At 31.6% G+C, this 16483-nt stretch overlaps 1 protein-coding gene across 2 annotated transcripts in view; it reads right to left on the reverse strand.

Moving 5' to 3' along the window:
- Nucleotides 1-16483, reverse strand: part of Dll (homeotic protein distal-less) — a 152815-nt gene that overhangs the window by 18942 nt on the left and 117390 nt on the right. The window lies entirely within an intron of this gene.

A 16483-nucleotide genomic window follows, 5' to 3' on the forward strand; every position in this document is an offset into this window, starting at 1 on the left:
TAACAATATTATTTGATAACAGACAAAATAAAAGGTGAGTTCTAGAGTTTGTCTTAAAATGTGCAATTAATGTTTATGTGGGTAACACTGGATAGGTAGCAGGTGAATAACATCTAGTTGGAAAATACTGAGTATTAGAAAGTGATACAAAGCGAGAAGTTGTAATACTTGTTGGTTAAAAACCGATTACTGTCAATTATATCATAACTATCGAAGAAATGCAGAATAAAAATATCCCATAGATACAATGCTTTCTCGTAATAACTGAAACAAGTATAAAATTTGAAGAAAATTTGGTTTATAAGTAATACAAAAATAGTTACTAGTAATCGATCTTGTTCTATTATTAACAAATGAAAAACACATCTAAATTCTGCATAGATATCAATCATAGACTTAAAATTTATTTTGATTTCAATCATAGATTTAAGACTAACATGGATAGATGTGGGTCGCATATATCCCATGCTCTTTTGATACCTGCGTGAAGATCAACAGTGAGTAAGCGCTTTCCAGTAGGGAATACAGTATTACAACACAACTAGTTGAACTACTTTGCTTTCTATCTAATTTCAATTGGATGTTTTCAGCTCTATTCAATAGATGGACAACAACACCATGCGGTTAAGATCATTCATTGATACGTTGCTTATCTTTTTGTTTTCTTTATGTCAGGTTAATGGAAAAGAGAATTTCAAAATATTTTACCTCTGTTGGTTCACATAGGAAAAAACGCGAAAATTTTGCCAACCGAAAGTATTCTATGGACTGGTTACCTTGGAGAAAGAGGGTTTAACATCCCTTTATGGAATCTATATCCGTCAATCTACTGTTTAATATGAACTCTGACCCTCATATGATTTCAGCAAAGCTCAAATCCATCATTATAAGCATCTCAAAGTATACATCCTAACCACTTGACAAATCTGACAGAAGGTGGTTTATTAATGTTTATTGTACTGATTACCCAACAATGGATGAATACTTGAAACTAATAATGTAGCTTCTTGCATGACATTTTAAGCAATACTAATATCTTTCTGATTAAGTTCTCCAACTTGTATTGTATAAGGTAATCAGTATTCTATACAAAACGCGTTTCAATTTGAAAAAGAAAAAAAAAATCCTATATCCAGTATGAGTACATGTGTATTGATGACGCATCAAAGATACATCATACGAATGTTACGTCATCAAAGGAAAGATCATAGGGAAATTAAAGAAGGTAAATGCCATCGTATGTGATGTATAAAGCTGGAACTATACAACTTACAATAATGTTATCATACTTTACTCAAGTGAAATAGTTGGTGATGCATCTACTTTTTAATCAAATACCACGAATATGGTCTCCGGTGGGGGGGCGAATCCATTACTTTTTTAAATATACTTTTTCCTGTCAAGATTTCAGTTTCTTGATATTATAAGAAGTTAAGAATGTCTTATAATTAGAGTAGTGGTCCCAAACTTTTCTCTGTCTGATGATATACATTGCTAAACGTCCATAGTATTATAATGTCCTTAGCATTGCTAGTTGTCCTTAGCATTGCTAGCTTTAGGTTAGGTTACAGCTTAGCATTGCTGTTTGTCGTTGCAAGAGTTGACTGGTATGGTCTGTCTCAAAATTGATTTTTAGCTTATTATTTAAATCCATCATATGAAGTCCAGACTTTTAGGTCTTCTGGGTAACATGAAATTTATTTATAAAATTTCGCAACCCACCACATGGGACTGCTCGACACACCGGTTGGGGAGTGTTGTATTAAATGTATATTAATTGATGTTTGCGAGTAAATATATCTACATAATAAAGTCATATTTACTCAACTTTAGTATAATAGTATTCCCGAGATCTACATACTAAATCCTCTAGCTTCTTGATTTCGTTCCGTATTGAACTACAATAGAATGGAAAAAGTTACATTTATTTTCGCAAGTTATTAGTATTTCCATTTGGCTGCTACAGGGAAATGAATAAGTCTCAGCATTCAAATATTCCAATAAATAATTATCCAAATAATTGTTCATAAAGTTCTATTTGAATAATTAAATAATCATTGAGATAAGCGACAATCACGATAACAGAGTAATTCCAATAGAATTAGATAGAGCCTAATTCTATAGATAGAGCCCTACAGGATACCCACGAAGATAAGAAGACGTACGAAAGGATGGACAGAAATTACAAGGAACTATAAAACCACACACACACACACCAATCATATATAAGCAAAACATATGTATAAATGCACTATACCGAGAAACGAATCAATATAACGCACTCTACAAGAGTATATTTTTAGCAAGATACAAAGATATGCATTATATGTTATGCTTGAAACTTAAATTTTTGTCTTAATATTATGTCTGCTTTGATTGTTTTAAGCAGATTAGCATATCACTCCAAGTGAAGTTTATGCCTTATGTGTACATTTTGTGTAACAAAAGCTTGTGTAACTTAATTCAACACAACACAGCTGTTCTTTTTTTTTTAAAAAAAAAATACTAAAAGTGTATATGTTTCTCGAAAATTTACAGTGTCTTTTATTGTTATTGGTAGATTTATTTGAATGTTACACCAATGTGGTTCTCATTTTTCTTTTCCTATTTTCATACCTCCATATATTTAAAGATAATAATAATAAAAATAAAAGGAGCAATATTTTTAAAAAAAATATGTTTGTTGCCAGTGTTGCCAAGTGTATCGACTCGTGACCAAAAAAATTATTTAAAAAGCTGGGGACTGGGGAGAGGAAAAGTCAAGCAGTGTGCGAAAGTGGGGACAGGAAGAAAGAATCACATATGCAATGCAATTATACGATCTGTCGGCCAGTTAGTAAGAGTGGGGTAAGGGGGGGATATTGTATGTGTGTGTGTGTGTGTGTGTGTGTGTGTGTGTGTGTGTGTCTCTTGGCGGAGAGGGAGAGAGAAATAGAGTTCCATGCATACATTCGTTAAGCCTGTTTTTCCTTTCTTTCTTTCTTTTGCTTTTAAAAATCATGTAACACTTCAAAGCAGATAATGGACTTATTTTTCAACGTTAATCATTGCCATAAAACTTCATTTATCGCCAAGTGAGCGCTTTCTGAAGAAGGTAAAAAAGAAAAAAAAGTACTGTTCGGTAGGTAGTCTTTTAAAATGCGTACTTAATAGTGCGAATTATACGAGGTTGGTATGATAACAATACTAAGTGGAATGGAGAGAGAATACGAGCGACCTTTGCTCAGATTAAAAACAAGATACAATTAGTATCCCTCTCCTCCCTCATTTCTTTCTAAGCCTTTTAAATAGTGCTTCCCGCAATTATTATTATTATTATTATTATTATTATTATTATTATTATTATTATTATTATTATTATTATTATTATTATTATTATTATTATTATTATTATTATTATTAATCTCAGTATTTTTAATGTTCCTTTCTTTTGAACTTGCTACCGATTGTCTCTTGTTTCGATCCGTTACGTCAATTTCCTTCTACATTACATACACATAACCATGAATATTAATTAATAATAATAATTAAAAGAAATTAAAGCTCTTTGTCCACGAAGGGTTAGGGCAGTTCCACAAGGTGGTGGATGATCAGTGCATCGCTCTAGTTACTCATTAATTTCATTATTTTTATCTTTTCTTTTATAGATCAAAGTTCAGTATCTTGTAAATCAAACACCTTTTTTAGTTAACTCTAGTTAAAAATAAAATAATTACTGTATGTCATAATTGAGTGAACAATAATATTTATTCAAGTATCTTTAAAGCTATTGTTCTTGAATATTCGTCACTGATGTAATTTTCATGATTACACAAACATTCGTCATTCGTTGAATATTACGTGGAATATTCGTCATTCTAATAACTATGTCATTTATTTTTAGGGTTTCATTCTAATATTAGAATATTCATCATTCAAATAATTATTCCATTGTTTTAGGCTTTTATTCGAATAGTCGTCACTCGAATAACTATTTGATTATTTTTAGGCTTTTATTCAAATATTATAATATGCATCATTCGAATAATTATTCGAATATAAGAATATTTGTCATTCGAATAATTATTCAATTATTTTAGGCTTTTACTCGAATATCCGAATATCCGTCATTCAAATAATTATTAGATTATTTTTAGACTTTTATTTGAATATGCGAATATTCGTCATTCGAATAATTATTCGATTTTTTTAAATATTTTCACTTGAATACCCGTCACTATTTTGAATATTTTTATGCTGTTATTTAACTATTCGTTTCTAATATTCGAATAATTATTCGTTATTCGAGCAATAATTCAAGTGATGACTCATTATTCGAATAATTACTCATTATCGTTATTATACATTAAAATTTTAATAACAGTAATCCATACTGTTTATAAAGAACACAGGGCTTTTAAAAAAAGTGTGTGTCCAGGACTTCTTGAACGAGATTTTGCGTAGTAGCTGGTACAGTCAGCGACAAAAATTCTTTCCACTTGCTAAAATTTATTTTGGAATTAACGGTGGTATGGCTGAAACAGACAACGGTAGTATGACTAGAACGTGCAGAAAAGTACATTTTTTAATTTACTGAAAACTGTACTCGAATTGTCCTTTCATTCTGAAGTTATTTACGAAACTAATTACATCAAACGGGAAGAACTTTTGTCGCTGACTGTACACTTATCGTGAAAAGTATATACCTTCTCCACGTATTCTATTACAGTAGGGATACGCACGAGACAATATTTGTGGCTGTCCCGTCTCGAAAATGTGCTGTAAAAGTGATGTCTCGTCTCGAAAAATGTATATTTCTCTATTGGAAGAGCCGTGTCTTGACTCGAATTTTGTCAGGAAAAATCCTGTCTCGACTCGTCTCGTGCGCATCCGTATATTACAGTAAGTTTTTAATGAATTTACTAATGTAAGCATACTTTCATTTGACGTGGAGAGGACATAGTGCAGTGGTACTCAACCTATTATGACTAACAACACAGTTTACCCAACGGACACGATTAGCGATACTCTTACTTGATTCTTTATTTATAATAATGATAATATACATTGTAGTAGTGTAACACTATAAGTTTCTATCAAATACTGCTTCTATGTAGTACTGAGCACTGTTAGTACTGCTGAAGGCACTGGCTGGTATAAGTCTGCCTCAAAATTGACTGTAAGTAATTATTAAATGCTTGCTGATTTCCAAATTCTAAAACTTCACGATACATTTTATGGGGCTACGTGACATACCGGTTGGGAACCACTGAGTTAGTGAACCTAGATAGTGCTATGTAAAATACTGGAAATTACTCTCAAGAGCCTACTTTCTTCCGAAATTATTGAGCAAAGAACACGTAGATGAGAAGCGTACACTTTTTCCACTGGCTGTACAGTTTAGGTAACAAAAAACTTACAAAAGAAAAGAAAAAGAAGAAAGAAAAAAATAAGAAAAAAATAGTTACACTTTACAGGAATGTTCGGTAACAGTACGTAATAGTGATTATGATATATGCACTTTGAAAAAAAGGTACCGGTAAGAAAAAACTAGATCCAGCTTTTTTTTTTTTAAAGGAAGTATCTTTTGCCGTGAAGTTTGTCTACAAAATGTGTCCATACACAAATAATACAATATAATATATAATATTCATAACCAGTAAAACAACTTTTGCGCCAGTTAGATAACATCTGCTGGTATGTGTATGACAGTGAAAAGAGAAAAGAAAATAAAAGAAAAGAAAAAAAGCAACAGGATTAGGGCCAATACCTATGACAAAGACAGTAACGTAAAAAAAAAGGTACGACAAGGAAATAGTTCCATAATACAAAAAGACAAATTGCTCTTTTGTGTGTGTGTTATATTGTGTTTCGTAATGTGCTTAATTCTTTCGTTTTAGTATATTCTATATTGGTAACATAAGTTCCTGCTACAAAAAATCAAAGTAAATAAATTTTAAAATAGTGTTTGGATATTGTAAAGATCGTTTTAGAAAAAAATAATACTGTTATACTTCATAAAAAAGAATTCTGTAGTACTTTTTAAAAAAGAATTCTGTAAATTGCATTTATTGTATAATGAATGAAGAATGAATTGATTTGTAAGATTCTAATTCATTATTACTCATATATATTACTAAACCTAATTTTCAATGTATCCTTCTATTCCAACTCCTTAATTATAAGATCTCTATATACCTTTCTTGTGAAAAAAAAAAAAAACTGGCTACCATACCCCGGTTATGTTGCCTTAGTGATCCTACCGCGGCGCTTATCAGTCTTTTATTTTTCAGCTTTGTGCGTCCTGTGTAATTATACGTATATATATATATATATATATATATATATATATATATATATATATATATATATATATATATATATATATATATATATATATATATATATATATATTAGTATTGTTCTATTCCCGCTGGGGACACTCGGTTGAAAAAGTGTAAAAAATTCCAGGTAATCGTTGATATCAGAGAAGTCGTTCGCCAGGACTTTTTGAACAAGACTATACATAGATAGTGTTCTGGAACTTTCCTATACTCCCACTGAGAATCGAACTTTGGTTTTCTTGGTAATACTAGTCATGTTGCCTCTAGCTCAGTTTCTTTTTTCTTTTACATTACTAGAAACTTGTCGTTATTTACGTCGTTATTTATGACATAATACGCATTTCCGTCAGACCTACAATTTTTCGAAAGCAGCTAATTTTTACATTGGCTTCTTGCATGTTTAACCGTAACGCATTTTGCCTTATAGGCAAATCGGCTTCTCTTTACCTTAGTTTTTTTCTTCTTTTAAACTTAAGCAACATCGATTTTTAATTTTGTTCTACCAAAGAGAGAATAGCATTAAGGAAACCAAGAATCATTTACACTTAACAGGTATAGTAAGTGGAACTTAGAAAAAAGCCGCGACTCAAGAAAATAAGAATAAGAGTCAAAATGCCGAAGTCCAGTTGTAGCTTCCGTGTTAGCATACTGTGTATTACGACAAGATATGATCTTAAGCAACTACATATATTATCATATGTTAACGGTCATATATACATCTTGTGTATTCCTCTTACATTGGATAGTCTTCATTACAACTATCTTCTTATGTAAGGTTAAAAAAAATCGACGTTCGGTTCTATTGACTTGAAACAATTACACTTACAGAATAAGTTTCCATAGAAATACAGCAAGATTCATAACTATTTTTTGCTTCTTAAGATAGGGTAACCATACGTCCAATTTTTAACAAGATTGTCCCTTTTTTCACCACTGACGGATCTAGAAGGTAAGAACTGCGGGAGGGGGGGGGCAGTCATAACGTAGACTATGATAGGTATATCATGAATAGCTTAAATTATTTTTATTACTCGAGAAACTGGAGGCCTAGGCCCCCCGGCACCGAGCTCCTCCGCCACTGTTTTCCAGAAAGTCGTCAGATGTCTCGAGAAAAATGCAAACAGTATCAAAAAATATTTTTTAAAAAAATAAATAAAACGTCTTGTTTCAAGCTTGCGATTACGTAGTATAATTTTTACATGTTTTCTTTAATCAACTGGGCATGGGTAAACGGGTAGTACCGGTACTATTTTCGTTTCGCTATAGAAAGGTCTTGGACTTGAATCCTTCTCCAACCCATTAACCTTCCGCAAGCCTAAAACAAGATGACTTCTATAATAATCTGCATTTATTAAAGTAAATTTTACGATACATTGTATATACAAAGAAAGAGATTTCAGCTCCCTAAGAAATATAGATTCTGTTAATACTTCTTTAGTAGCTGCAAACATAAGCTCAGGTGAAGTTCCTTCCGAAATTCTTTACCACATTTTCATTGACAATTGTTTCCAGTGTTTAGAAAAAATCCGCAATCGTATCAGAAACTTATCATTAGTAAATTAATGAAATAAATTAATTAATAAATAACATGGCACTGGGTATATTTGTCACTCATGCCACAAGACAGAACTATACAGAAGGAACGAAATATTGTAACCATGCATTTTTTAACATTACTTGGTTTTTATTTAATAAAAGAGAGAAAACGAAGACAAACGCCCTTATATTCTTGTGCGTGTTCAAGTCATTGTGTGTATGTGCAAGGTGCGTGTATGTATATTTGTGCGTGTCAAAATAAGTGAATGTCCCCAAAAGTGTATGTTTTTATGAGAGAGAGAGAGAGAGAGAGAGAGAGAGAGAGAGAGAGAGAGAAAGAGAGAGAAGAGAAGAAAGAGAGAGAAAAGTAAGTTTTTTTTTTAAATTTGAATGACTGAGTGACAAGAATATATATATATATATATATATATATATATATATATATATATATATATATATATATATATATATATACAATATGCAGGTCTTCTCGACATCTCTCTTATAGAACCCTACGACCTTGAGTCAGTTCAGAAGCGTTTGTACTCCAAATATACAAGTTTTTCCCCCACTTTCTTTCTTTTAAAAGATAAGTACAATATATCGCGTGAGTACACATACTAGAAGGGAAGAGAGCAAACAGGCAAAAAGAAACAGTAGTTAGTTTAAGAAACAATGAGTACACAGGTTTACAAAACGAACCACGTATGAGATAAGTTGCTCTCTGCTAGAGGGAACACGAAAAGAGGGTTAAAAATTAAATTTAAAAAATTAAATTAAAAAAAGAGTTCTATTTTACTTAGATTTTACGAAGTTATATGTGATTAGGCTATGTAGTAACATGAACAGGGTGATTGAAAACATTTTGTACAGACTTGTTTTTTTTTTTAAAAAAAATAGCCACCCACTTCTTGTTGTAACACCCTGTATTCTAATCGATAAATAGAATTAAATAAAATGTGAATTTTCTTTGCATGACTAAAATTACTGCTTGTATCATAATGAAAAGTTGGATGAGGATATCGACATGGTTATCGTATTGCATTAATTTTTAGATTTACTAAAAAAATCATTCTTGTCATTTTTCTCGAGAACTACGCATGATTGAATTGTACTCACTAATATGATTTTGTTTAATTCATTAAAACCTATTTGCTGATATATGTTTCAATTTGGACATATTTGTTTTGTTTCTTTGTCAATAATAGTGTAAATTTGAAATATTAGTTAAAAAAGGATATAAAGATGTACGTACATTTACATACACTACCATATGAAATAATAATAATAATAATAATAATAATAATAATAATAATAATATAGAAATGCATATTCTAAATTATAATCATATATTAATACTAAGTCAAATTACTATACAGTCATAGAACAGGTTGTTAAATGGTTTTTATGACACAACTACATATCCTGTTTTCATATTTTAAAAAATCACCCTTAACGTAAGCTTTTTAGCCCGTCAGCAAATTGCCTGCACACTAGCGACATCTCTAGAGGGTTAGCGAGAAGATGGCGAAGTTAGCGACAACTATTGGTATGATTGTGAGCTATTAGAGAGTAGCATGTCTGACAGTTTGAGTAAATCTTGCGTTTACTCTAATAAGAACTAAGAGTATCTACAAGTAAAATATTTTAAAGTAGATGTTACCGCTTATGCAACCGGTAAGTCTTAAATGTTTTGAAGTTTGCAATATTAGCATTAGTAACAAACTGAGATGTTTAGTTTTATAAAACAAGGTAATGTAAATCTATTTTGGGAAAGCGAAAGATATTTAACTAGGCTATTGAAAAAGAAGTAAGTACAGCTACACCGTTACAATTCTAGTTCATTTTAAAGAAAACAGGAAAACAATTTCTCATATAAATCCAGGGCTAAAAGCGAAAACGGCATGGGTATTCAACATCCAGGGCTAAAGGTATAAACAACGTAGGTACTCAACATTCAGGGCTAAAGGCAAAAACGGTGTAGGTACTCAACATCCAGGGCTAAAAGCAGAAACGACGTAGGTACTCAACATCCAGGGCTAAAACAAGAATGGCGTAGATACTCAACAACCAGGACAAAAGGCGAAAACTGCTTAGTTACTCAACATCCAGGACTAAAAGTAAAAACGACGTAGGTACTCGAACACTGTTGAAATCGCCTTACACATAGGTACATATGTTACAGAGGATGCTTTTGATGCGAAAAACGTTGAACGGTATAACAAAATTGAACTATGGCATGAGAAATTGAAGATGTATAGGAAGTGCATGGTGTGTACTTTTTCCTACATATTGTATATGACTGAGTGTGTGTGAACCTTGAATGAGATAACAATCTGTTTATCCAAACAATTTCTACCATTCTCCTTTTACCATTTTTCCTGTTTCTGTATTGTTTTATCTTTTATCTTCCAGCGTATCTCCTGGACGTATCCTTGGCCTTTAAGGTGATCGCGTGTGCCATTGTCAACGCCATAGCTTAAGAAATAGACAAAAGATAACTATTAATGTAAAGAGGAAAAAACTTCTTAAATCTACAACTGCGCAAATTGAAAAAAAAAATACCTAACAGTGAAAATATGAATACAATTTTCTATTTTAATCAGGTAGGTTTGTATCTACAAATACGGATCAGGCTAGTACTGATACTATTAATCGAATATCGTTATTCGATTAAATATTTTATTCGGAGAGTTGATTATTCGAATATTAGAGGAATCGATTACAAGATTAGAGGAACACACAAAATCCATTTCGGTGTTGCTATATTATATCAAACACTTTTTGGTACTTGTAGTCTGGTTTTTCCTAATAGGACCGTATTTTCAGTGATCTGGAGATCCACAAAAAAAAAAAAAAAAAAAAAAAAACTACCAATACCCTCTTTCTTTCCTTACGCGCTTACACTTCAAAAAATCCCATCTTTTCTACAGCATAAGGTTCAAAGACAATACTTATACAAAATTTCAAGATTCTACGCCTAATTGAGTCAGTTAATGCAGAAAGGGCCACAATCAAACCTAGTTGGGAGAAAAATAAGAAAAACATTGCAGTTTTGAAACTATAAAATCAAAATGAACCATCTTTTTTTTTCGTGTAGATAACAACTACATTCATCGAATGCTGTATAGGAAAATTATTCTTATGTTTTTGCCAAGGTAAAAAGAAGAAGAAGAAGAAGAAGAAGAAGAAGAAGAAGGTTTTCTGCTGTGGACTGAAGCCTTTCTTGCATGTAAATTATAGATGAAGCCCTGTATGCATGAAATTTTATTTAGTTATTATTTTTTTCCTCCCTTTAAAGAAAACTGTGTCAAGATGTTTTTTGCCAGGTTCCAGACGTTACTGGTCAACCTACCGAATGGGATGAAATCAATAGCTATTCCCACTAACATATAAAACAAATATAGTTCTCCATGCAGAAAGGGTTTCAGTCACTGGCTCAAGTCCATGCTGCATAGAATAATCGAAGTTGACATATCTGTTTATTAAATATTAGACCAATGAAACTGTAGGTTATGTATGGAAACATACAGTAGGTGTACCCAATAGGAACAAAAGTCCGATGTTAACTCAATTTTGCCATCTTGGTGACTGAAGCCCCTTTTTGCAAGAACTAATTCAATTGTTCCGAAGATAGACCTAAGTGACTCATTTATATACAGTATATAGATTGACTTAAGATGCGCAATCAGTGCTATATATATAGATTGACTTAATATGCTAAATACGCCACTGTGCTCAATGCTTTCAAATGATAAAGAGAGTAAAGGAAGGAGTAGACGTTTTAGAAAGCTCAATACCGACCTTGGAAAACGGTACCAAACCGAATCCAGGAAAATTCATTACAATTTCTTCTTTTAAATTTTGCTCAATAAATATCATTTCCTGAATATGTTTTTTAAATTATGACTTTATTCTCCATAATGTTAACATAAAGATCCAAATAAACATGGGCATGTGTTAATAAAATTATTATCGTTTACACTAAGGTGCTAAATACAGCAATTTAGCATACTGTAATGTTCATATTTTAATATTTTAAAAGCAGTAATGAAGACGACAACGCAAAAAACTAAAATGTAACTTATTCATTCTGAATAAATATTGCCTTCTTTTCCCCCCAAATAGAATAGAAAAAAGTGACTTTCTGCAAGAGCAGCCAATGGAAATTAAAAGAAGAGAACAGAAAAGAGAAAGAAACAAAAAGAAAAACAAGTGCCACACACGAAGTTTATATATAGCAAACACGTACTAACAAACAATGTCAAATGTAAGGGTAAATTCTATATTAACACACACTACACGTATTTCCTACACTTCTATTATCACCTTCTATCCTACGTGCAAGATTTCAATATCATAAAATTACATTAATGTATTTTATTCATTCAAATAAGTTGGAGTTTGCATTGTTCTCGTATATATTTGTAATGTGCATAGTTTCGGGCTAAATTATCGATGTGGTTACACATTTTGACTGAGTATGATGTACTACAAAGTAATTAGGGAATCTCTACTTAAATTGAGATGTGGTGAACTTCGGTCTTTTAAAAAATCTAGAAAAATATGTAACTGATGAGAGTCATGCTATTAGACATGAATAATATGGCCGGACTTATTAATTCCTGGGGTCTAAAACGTCTATCCATCATCTGAAGGATGCTCAACAATTGGTGCAACTTAATTAGATTCACAGGGGATTCCAAGATTCATTATACTTGCATATTTATCAAGACCCACAGTAGTGCCGAAGAGTTACTTGGCTAATTCTGTCAAGATTGGCAGATGCCCAAGAGTTGTTTTGCTAATTTATCTAGATTGGCAGATGCCCAAAAGTTGTTTCGTTAATTTAACTATATTGGCAGATGCCCAAGAGTTGTTTTGCTAATTTATCTAGATTGGCAGATGCCCAAGAGTTGTTTCTCTAATTTGTCTATAATGACAGATGCACAAGACTTGCTTTGCTAACTTATCAATATTGGCAGATGCTCAAGAGTTGTTTCGCTAATTTATCTATATTGACCGGATGCCCAAGAGTTGTTCTGCTAATTTATCTAGATTGGCAGATGCTCAATTGTTGTTTCGCTAATTTATCTAGATTGGCAGGTGCCCGAGTTGTTTTGCTACTTTATCTAGGTTGACAAATGCCCAAGAGTTTTGCTAATCTGTCTAGCCTGGCAGATGCCCAAGAGTTGTTTCGCTAATTTATCTAGATTGGCAGATGCCGAAGAGTTGTTTTGCTAATTTATCTAGGTTCCAGATGCCCAATTACTTAAAAAAAAACTAAATTATATTCAAGAAAAGCAAGAATACTAATAATTCAACTAGCCTATCTAGCAGTACTGTTAAAATTCAAATAATTCATTTTTCGAATATGCGAATAATGGGTTCTTTTAGTATTCGTTATTAGAACGTTCGAATAAAATTCGTTATTCAAACAAACCATTATTTGAATAACGAATGATTATTTGCTTAATTTTTTCAACATTTAAAACGAATGTTTGAAAATTAGCACAAAAAATATTCGAATAATTTTAACAATGCTAGTATCTAATATTTTTTATTCGAATAAAATTTAATTATTTATAGCTTAATAATAATATTTTTCCTCTTTGTTCTTGTCGTTAATACTGTGATTTTGCAAATGAGTCCGTGACAAAAGAAGGATCATTTAAGAACTTAGTTAAATATATTTTAACAAGATAAAAGATAGCCAGATGATAAATGAAATTCTAAAAGTAGGCTTTTTTATCTAATATATTTATATATTTTTCTTCCAACCACCACGAAGTCATTTCGTGTGAGAATTCCACTCAAGAAATATTAATATACAGAGAATAATATATTATTAAGAGTCGTAGAGTGTATAGTATATATAGTCTACAGGAAGCATTATCTTGATTAAAGATCCAAGTGAAGATAGAGGAGAAAAGAAATGCATTAAGCCGTAAAATTATCACCTAACACGATTTTATTAGCAAACACAAAAGGTGAGTGAATAAAGCTATGCTGATGGTATATGACTTAAATGCTACACGGAACACAAAAGGTTTTAAATCAGAAGTGTGAGAGATAATAAAAAAAATCTTAAGAAGTGTTAGTGACATTAAAAAGCTGAGACTGAGGATGGTGACGCTGCGTCGGGGTTTCGAAATTTTGTGACAACTCTGTTTTTTAAAAAATGTATTTTTCTCCTTGTATCTCTTCTGATCTTCACGATATTTCAATATGTCGTTGGGAGTCAGCGGTGGTCACTGACTCAATCCCAGACCATCTAAGTTTACGGTAGACTAAATCATGTCCAATGATTTTCTATCGGTGTTCTCCCGTTTCCTCGTATATTTTCATTCCACCCTTTATTTAATAATCTTTTACTTTTAGCAACTATTCTTCTTTAACCTACAAGGCATATTCGTGCTATGTAAAACTAAAAAAAAAAAAAGAAATCATTTCATTTTTCAAGACTCCACACCATACAGGTTGGCAAACACTACTTTTTAACATTATTTAAATGTATAAAAAGCAAGACATCATAGTATCATGTCTAAAACAAGTTAGAAAGTGATAATAAAGTTTGTGACTAGCTACGACCCCAATAACTTCTAGAAGTGACGTGGCATTTCTATTTTTTTGTCTAATGGCACTCAGAGCCATGAGTGATCACTACAAGATAAAAACTACACTCGCTCGTAAGTAACTTTAGACATATATATATTCGTTTGTCGATAAGCATTTTTCTTTTGTAAATAGCTTTAAAAACAAGTTGACAAATCTAAGTAATTACATATATATATATATATATATATATATATATATATATATATATATATATATATATATATATAAGCAACAGGGAAAATAATATATTTTTGTTCACCAGATTTGCCTACGAGATACAAGACTTACGGCTGCCTCATCTCAAAAATACGTCGTAGATGTCTCACTGTGTTTCTATTAGAAGAGTTCCACTTAGTATCATATCTCGTCACACGAAATCTATCTCGTCTCGTGACCAACCTTATTTATTGCAAAGATTTTAACCTCCATCTTCCCCCCCCCCCCCAATCAAGAAAAAAATTATAGTTATGCACTGTTCTATGCAAAATCAACAACATATGGTTATCAATCTCATTAAAGGAAGTCTTTCTTTAGATAAGTAATGTGAATTTGGCTACAAACAGTCTTGCAGATGTTAATAGGAAGAACTAGAAAGTCATATTCTTACAGTTCTTTATGTTGACAGCTAGACTTAAGCGACATTTCACAATAGCATCTGGCTTTCACAGCTGTTATGCAACCCAACATCCGTTGCTGTCATTTGGGTTGCCTATACAAAAGGAGATAAACTTACAAAGCTCCTTATTTTCTTTCTTTATAATACGAACACGTTACCAGTTTACTAACTATAATTTTGACAGAAATACTAGTTATTATTATTATTATTATTATTGGTAGTAGTAGTAGTAAATTGACAAAGCTCTTGCTACACCACGGTAGTATAGAAGTTTTCGTAAAATAGTCGACTAGCAACTGGTCTAGTACACTGGCTGGATGACCATTGTGAAAAACCAGATGGTATTGCCGCTGTAGAGTTCACAACCATCGTGAATAAAATAGAGGAGCTACTTCAATAAATAAACAAAAAAAAAGCGGATTCGGCCAGGAAAATCAGCTACAAATGTGTTTGGAATCGAGATATTCTCACCCCATATGATTCACCTTAAAAATTACTAACTGATCTGCCTACCATTTTCAAGACTTCAAGTCAAAGTGTTCAATTTAGTTTGACAGTATTACTTCTTCATGTTACATACTTAAACTTTATACCTTTTAAAGGGAATGGAGAGATCGAAATGAACTAATTTCAAAATTTACATTTTGTCTATCAATATATATATATATATATATATATATATATATATATATATATATATATATATATATATATATATATATATATATATATATATATATACATTTTTAAAATTTGTCATTGGTTTTGTACAGTGTTGGAAATAGTAGGAAAAGTAAGTGAACGGTACATATCGAAATGTCACGCTCTGGATTGCATACAAAACATCTGATATAACTGCTCAAACTATTATAAGGTACGATATATGTTCTTGAACAAACACAAACCATGAATAAATACGTATACCTAAACAAGCAGGAAAAGAGAAATAAATCTTGGCAAATACTAGACATCTTACACCTAAAGAAGATTTTAACTAGAGAATGGAAAAGTAAAGTAATGTGAAAAGCTTACGATACACAACTTAACTCTGTCACTTCTATTTTATGTTGGAACTGAATACTTTTAAAGATAATTTCTTCATGGTTTATGGCCTACCAAATAGTGCAATTTTACGCAAGTGATACCTGTTCAACACATAGGTTTCTTAAAGGAACTATTACAGATGTTCATGAATGAAGTTCATAATTTAAATTTTTCTTTAGTGGTTATCTCCCGTAAAGAAACACCAAGAAAATCGAACCTGAGTCTTCCCTAAAAAAAGAATACCAGCACGCAGAGTATCATTCACATGTTTGCGTATACAGTGATCTGTATTAAACGTAATCATCCCCCCCCCCCGCCTTCTGTCTATAGATACAATTACTTATTA

The sequence above is a fragment of the Thermobia domestica genome, chromosome 13, assembly GCF_964235325.1.
Source record: "Thermobia domestica chromosome 13, izTheDome1.hap1.1, whole genome shotgun sequence".
Lineage (NCBI taxonomy): Eukaryota > Metazoa > Arthropoda > Insecta > Zygentoma > Lepismatidae > Thermobia > Thermobia domestica.